Raw genomic sequence first — 8,034 nt, forward strand, 5'->3', positions numbered from 1 at the left:
TGGCATGGGGTGGCAGCACTGAGATTCAAACTCAATGTTTTAGTTCCAAGCCTGTGCTTACTACTCTACCATTTTGCCCTTTAGTTTGTAAAGGATGGTAAACTGGCCTGTTAATTTACTTATTTAACACCCTCTGGAAGTTGTTTATTTCAGAGCTGGCTCATCTTCTGCACCATACAAAAGAACATTTACAAGATAGACAATTTCCATTAGAATTAACGCCATAAACTGCAGGGCACACATACGGTCTGTTCCTAACTAAAAACCCTCATGTAGGGCAAGTAGCTATAAAGTAAAGAAAAATGGAGGATTAATAGCCTTATACAAAAACAGAGCCTCACAGATGAGAATTAAAAATTAATAGCAAACTCAACAAAACCTTTGTCCTCTCTGAGGTATTGTCATGATTAGAAAGTCATCAGGGGATATTAATCAAGGAATTAAAGGGCATCAGGAACGCCATACTATTGGAGGAGATTACACTTAAAATTTCAAGATCCCGTTTCACCTAGTGTATAAAATCTAATCTGGTGTTTTTAACTCTAAAATTTTATTTAGTCATTTTTAATCATGATAATTGGTAAATGTATTATAATTGATAATATAATTGTTGGTAAGTATAGTATAAATTATACATGTTTTAAAAAGCTTTCTGCAGAACAGTATATTTATGGCAAAGCTATGTTGAATGAGTTTAAAAACATCAAATATACCGCAGTTCCTTATTTTCAGTTGTGAAAATGAAGTGGCTGATGCAGAAGAGATCTCTGTTTTTATCTTTTGAAAATGTCTGTGGTCTTTTTTCTCAGAAGCCCAAAGAGCATGTATATTTTGTTTCTCCTTGTTACATCCCTGAGAAGAGGTTATACCAAAAATTTTAGGAAAACAAGCATGAAAAAGGTAAATCAAATATTCCTCACTCCTATGTCTAGAACCAAGATCACATCATATCATTGTTAAGGCTGTTTTCTAGAAAGTGCAATATAGGAAAAACACTCTGAGACTCTTTTAGGAGCCTAGTGTTTCCCATATTAGAATATATGGTGTTGGCATCCATAAGAATCTGTTAAGCTTGTGTTTAACAGGAGAAATGGTCTGATAACTTACTGATGACAGTCATCCCCATTTAATGACCAGCAGTCACTGAGAGCTATGAAAATTCAGTAACACAGTGTTGGTCATGAAGGAAAGCATATATATTAACGTTGGGATAATTAATGCATATATCTTAAGTGCCAAAATTTAAAACTTGTAATTATTTTTGATGCAAGTCTTTCAGATATGTCAGTATACCTACCCGCCTTCTTAAACAGCATGCTCAGTACAATTCACTTTTTCATGATGAAAGTAAAAGTTATATTCATGTGTTGTTACAAATATCTAATGAGCTCTGATGTATGTAAAATAATTCATAAATTGTAAAGGGCTATAACAAATTGATATTAATTATTATAAAGTGATTCCCTCAGCCTCGAGGTATATATAATAATTTGCCTCAGATTCTTGGTGTGGTTTTTGTTTTTTTTTTAATTTAAAAAATTTTGTATCTGCTAAGCAGTTTGTTTTGCTCATATAGTGGTCTCCTACCACACTATCAATGTACCTGCCTCTAACAGGCTCCCCACTTCCTTCTAATGTGCCGTGTTCATCTGTTATGAGCTGGGACGTGAGATAACCAAGCCTGCTTAGTTTCTAATGGGCTGGATGAGCTCTGGGTGCACAGTCTGTGAGACAGCTCTTTTGGTTGCTCACCACCTTCCTGACAGGTTCACAGTAACCTTCTGGATAATAGTTCCCAGTTAAAGCCCAAGCTAGTGATTTTTTTCAGTTGCCACTAAGTAAAATACTACAAGCTAAGGATGCTGCTAGATTAAGGAGAAGCAATGTACCAAAGTACAGGGAAGCAAAAACAAAGGCTCTGTAGTTGCACAGGGGTCTTTCATGCTTTTAAGAAAAGAGAAGAGTGCAGAGGGAAAAAAAAAAAACCAGAGAAAATCCAGATAGACTTAAGAGTATTTTTGATGCCATTAAACTGTCAGTAATTATTAAAATATATGGTTAAAAAATAAAATAAAATACATGGTTAAATTATCACACACTGTACAAAGACACAGTTAAGTCTCAGTGCAAAATGAGAGTGTACCGAAATTTATACCCTGAACACAATTCGTAAGAATTTCTTCCATTCAAACGATAATGGAAATTATTATCAAAAGGAAAGTCTCAAATTTACCTGTATGCCGCTTTTTTAGTTGTAAATGAATTAGTGATAGAAAAATGGGTTTTATTAAATGCTCCAGGGAATACATCTCACATGCACACACCTCTATACATGTGTATATAAATGTCACTATAAATGAAAATGCCAGAGATAATAAAACAATTTTAAAAATTTAAATCTGGTTCAAAGTACTTAAAATAGAATTTTCAGCTTTCCCGAGTTTTTTCCTCATTTAGATTTCATGGTTTTTACATTAGAAGTTGAATGTTTGAATTTTCTTTTAAATTTCATTGCATCTTCCATTTCCAAACTGTGCTTTCTGATAAATTTTAGATTCACATTTTCAGGACATTTGGAGTATTCCAGATAATATGCCAGACACCAGAAAGTTTGCTCACTAGATTCTGAGGTGCTGTTTCTCACTAGATTCTCATGCCAGACTATAAGCTCCTTGAGGGCAGGGACTCTTATTTATTCTTCTATTCCCAGTGCCCAGCAGGATCAATAAATTTTTGTTGAATGAATCAAACGAATCTTCACCATATGTGGCCTCAAATTTCCATGAAGCCAGAATTGTGATGTGCAACTATTCAGTACTACAGGAATCCATCATTTATTATAATGAACAGACTATTCTTTGGAGTAAGAATTTGTTCTGACCATAGGTCAGAAAAACTAAGCATTTCTCATTGATTTGGAAAACTGCCAAGACTCAGTTTTTCATTCAACAAACATGTGACTCCCTACTAGATGCCTAGTCTAGAGCTCAAGGGACAAAGATAACTAAGGTTTTAGTATTCCTGTAACTGCAGTTGATACAGACTTAGATGCAGGGCTGGCTTCATGCGTATGTGACCTATGTAGTCATTTAAGGGCCTCCATTGAGAAAAGCCCCATGCTTGGTTTAATGCTCTGCTGAAGCCATCTTGAAATTCTTAATTGCATTATAGTACCTTTTACCTACCTTCTAGTAAAGATATTCACATTCATTGAAAACTAGCTATAAAGTGAATGATTTAGTAAAATAACTTCTGAAATCTAAAACTGAAACAACTACCTCCCTCCCACAAAGTTTTTGAACAGATCGAATGTTCTTTATTTCAGAATTAGAAAAGCTTTCTAAAAATGTGACGTTTTTACCTTTTCAATTGAGTTGTTTTTCAAATGCATGGTAGAATTGTAGGTGAATTTATCTACATACATATCTACATAAAATTTTAAGGTTTTAATAAACCTTTTATTAATATATGCACTGAATATTTTAGTTTAAGTCTACCTCATAACGTGCTTTTAAAAAATAAATGCTACTTTGAAACATTTGCCACACTTTTTGTGTGTGGTTAACCTATTTAAAAGGTTGATGGCAAACTTGCATTGCAGTGGTTAGGAATCTGCCTGCCAATGCAGGGGACACGGGTTCAAGCCCCCGTCTGGGACGGTCCCACATGCCGCGGAGCAACTAAGCCTGTGCGCCACAACTACTGAGCCTGCGCTCTAGAGCCCTCAAGCCACAACTACTGAGCCCACGCGCCACAACTACTGAAGCCCGCACGCCTAGAGCCCATGATCCACAACAAGAGAAGCCACTGCAACGAGATGCCTGCGCACCGCAACGAAGAGTAGCCCTCGCTCGCCACAACTAGAGAAAGCCGCACACGGCAACACAGAACCAAAGCAGGCAAAATTAAATAAATTAAATAAAAAGTTTAAAAAAGATTAGGAGACCACCTGGAGCTAGATTAAGGGAGTGCAAGTCCTGTTCACACCCTAATCTGGTCAGAGACCCCACCTCTGGAAAAAACAACAACAACGAAAAACTTGCATTTAGCATTAGTTTGAAAATTTTTGTTTACATTTTGTTCACTTTTAGACCAGAATCAAGCATAAGGCTGTGACAGAGGCAGTGGCTTGGTGGTTCTTGTTAGTGATATTCTAAACTTTTTTGATCATGTTAACTCTTAACAGAAAAAATTAGAGAATACAATCCAAATTTTGATCATTTATAAATTACATATATTGTTATACTGATCTATTATGTACATTATAAAACGTACAGGGAAAAAGGAAATTTTAAAAGGATAAGATGTTTAAAAAATCAAAGTTCTACATTACCTCTTGCACTTCCAGGGTTCACCTTGTCCTTCCACTGGCATATGCACACTTCGTTTTTTGAAGCCTACTGTTCTAAAACATAGAAATGGCATTTTGCATTGAAAACACATTTACTAAGATCTGAACCATTCACATCTGTTCACTAATGTTCCGGCCATTTACAAGTTTATTTGATATGAATCGTGTGTAGAGTTTTATAAATTATTCAGTGAAAATTATTCATACCAGTAGGAAGCATAGTTGATAAATTTTTGTTAAGCTGTATACAGTGATTGGATCTCATATAAATTTAGAACATGCTACTTTTCACACTGTTCCCTAGAATGACATTTTCTTGTGTTATTTAACTATGATTGATGGTTCATTTTGCCATACTATTTAAAATTTACTAGAAAAATGACAATCCTACTTGGGATGCTTTTTTGGGAAGTCACTGAAAAGAAAAATAGAGTGAATCCCTTTCAGATTTTTGAGAAATTAATTTTTTGAGAAATTAATCGTTCTTTAGCTAACTTAACTAACCATAGCACTAATGATCACTATTTCAGTTATTCCTGAAATATGACTGACATATTTTGGACTATTTAAAAATAGATTTTTTTATTTAAAAGGCAGTGATTTTAACGATTTATATTTACATCGGTTTCCTATTACTGATGTAACAAATTACCACAAACTTAATGGTTAAAACAACACAAATACAGGTCCACTGAGATTTCCTTCTAGGCCCTTCCCTTCTGGCAGAGAACACATGAAAAGTGGTGCAGGCATTAGCATCACCAGGAGGGCTTGTTAAAACAGATTGCTAGGTTGACATCCAGAGCTGCTTATTTCACAGGTCTGGGGTGGGAGGCCCCATTCTGCATTTCTAACCAGTTCCCAGTTGATGCTGTAGGTCTGGGGACCACAGTTTGAGAACTAGGGATTTAGAAAATGCAGTTAGGGTTTAGATTCTTCATGGATGACAGTTCCATGGATCTCTGTGAAGATAAAGAAAGCCTGTTTGGAGAACATATTAACTTTGGAGCTTGAGAGATGGTCAACCATGCATCCCATCAGTTACACCATCCTCCTTCAGCGAAAGCTAAGACTTCCTTATTTTTAAATGGTATTTAAATTACTGAGCAGTTAATTACACTAAGATCATCTTATCTTCTCAGGAACAGACCTGGTGCCGTGTGCCTTATCTTCTAACTCCACGAGAGGAGCCGCTACAGAACACACTGTGAGCTCCAAACAGCTTCCAACTGCTGCGGACAAATTCAAAACAGGAACAACGGAAGCTCTAAGCAGAGCACAGACAACTCACAACAGCTTTTAAACCCTTTTTTGGGGGAAACAGCTGTCTCCTTTGAGAGCTATTTAAATTATGGGTACACGAGGCTGCTATGCTTACATTAACTTGCAAAAGCCCATCACTATAAAAGATTAGTTTTTGTCTGGGTAAAATGAAGGATCCAAAAATTTCATTGTAAAAGGATTACTTTACAAAAGTTAAATACAAAGTATCAGATCTGTTCTGAATACATTGTATTTATTCTTAGGCAGTTATTACTGAAGAGGTTTTGTGTGTGTACGTAATAAATGTATGTATAAAAGGAGGACTTCCCGGCCTTTGTTGAAAGTTGCAGAGTATTGGCGGGAAAATCATGATCCCTACCCTGGTCACTTCAGGGGTGAGTAGACCACTCACTTTTAGGGCCGACTTAAGAAAAACTTCAGTTCATCAGCCACCATGTTACTCACCAGCCCTGTCACAATCTGGTGTGTATCCTGGGCTTGAGGAGAGAGAGGAGGTGGCCACCACGTCATTAGGACTAGTGGGAAAGATAAGTTAGTAATATGCCATAGGCCTGTATTCCCCTCTAGCAGGTATTTCTGTAGTATCCTATGACTTCATGGCAGTCTAGAATAATTAGCATACTAAAAGAACTGAACTGAGTCTCTCAATATATTGTGACATCAAATATTGTGATAAACACCCTAATGATTTTTCTTAACATTTTATTATGAGATGTTCAAACATACAGCAAAGATGAAAGAATTTTACAAGATTCTACTGTCAACACTTTACTAAGCTTGTTTTATCAGTTACCCAATATTCTACCCATCCATCAATCCATCTTAATTTTTGATGTATTTTGATGAATAAATTGCAGATATCTGTACCCATCCTTTTAAAACTCCTCAGCAATACATATCATTAACTAAAGTTCAATATTTTTCTGGTGTAAAATTTCCATACAGTGAAGTGCACAAATATTAACAGTATGTTTGCTAATTAAGTTTAGGCCAATGTATACACCTGTGTAACCCAAACCCCTAGCAAGATATAGATCACTACCGTTACCCCAGATGCAGAAAGTTCCTTCACGCCCCTTCCCAGAGTTAACCACTGGTTTTTTCCCCAACAGATTTGCCTCTTTTAGAACTTTACATAAATGGAATCAGACATTATGTATTCTCCGTGATGATTTTTAAAAGACAAATTCCTAAAAAATTCAGTGTCTCTGAAACAGGGAGAATAATAGTGATAAAGATAACACCTGGGATCAGAGTATGATTCATTCATTGAATAGGTATTATGAGAACCTCTAGTCCGTGGATACAAAGATCAGAAAGACAGCCCCTGCCCTCAAGGCATTCACACTGTCTTGAGGGATACAGCACAAACATCTTGGCCAGAGGGCTGGGGTTGAGACAGTCATCACGTGCCACAGGAGACCTAATCCAGCCTGGGAGCCAGTAGGGAATCAAGGGAAATTTGAAGTTTTACCTAGGAACTTGTCACAGGCAGCCAGCTCTGTATAGTCCACAAGTCTAGAATCTTGTAACTCGAAATGATCTGTCCTTAAAAGGGCAGCTTTACAGTACTGAGCAGATGTAAGGCAAATCTGCTAAACAAAATAAACTATAAAAGGTACAAATTGAAATTAGGGATGTTTTCTTCTCTAGTTTGAGTTGATATACATTCAAATGTATTTAGCATTGCTTCCAAACATAAAAACACCATGCTTTTCTGTTCCTGGACCACAAGTGGCAGCAGTTTTGAAGGGCTCCAAACAGCAACAGCAAAGCTTTAAATCTTCTTGGACTTTGCCTTAGCTTTCTCAAGGCTTATCGCACCCATTATATCTCCAAGTTTAGGCCCTCACCTCCTAACTGCTTTCCACTTGTTACCTTCATATTTTACACACAAATTACAAATGAAAAGTACCTGGATCCCTTACATACCCACGTTTCCCTATTATCTGTCTTGAAAACTCGTTGGCTCTTTTTCAGTGGGGAGTGAGAAGTGGGGAGCCCAAGAAAACCTCGAAATTTGTTTAATCACTCTTTTTCAGCAAAGTATGAGAGGGGTAAGGAAAGTTTGGAGGCTTCCTTTTTACCAACGGGAAAGGAGAAAACTATATACCATGTGCCTCGTATTACTATAGATATGATGACCCTTGAAAGAAATTAGTTTCTTTTCCCTATTATCATCTGAAACAAAAAGGTATATAGCATCTCAATGTAACTAAATGCATTCCCTCTTTTCGGTGTACTCTGTCAGGAGCAAGCCACTGCTGACTAATGACTGGTTCCTGAACTGAATGATGATGGTGAAAGGTAAAACAACTACTGAGGTGGTCTGCTCTAAACAAAACAAGCCACTGCCTTCATGGCACTTCTACAGTAACAAAGCATCAATGACACTAATT

The sequence above is a fragment of the Monodon monoceros genome, unplaced genomic scaffold, assembly GCF_005190385.1.
Source record: "Monodon monoceros isolate NGI ecotype Baffin Bay Population unplaced genomic scaffold, NGI_Narwhal_1 Super_Scaffold_5, whole genome shotgun sequence".
Taxonomy (NCBI): domain Eukaryota; kingdom Metazoa; phylum Chordata; class Mammalia; order Artiodactyla; family Monodontidae; genus Monodon; species Monodon monoceros.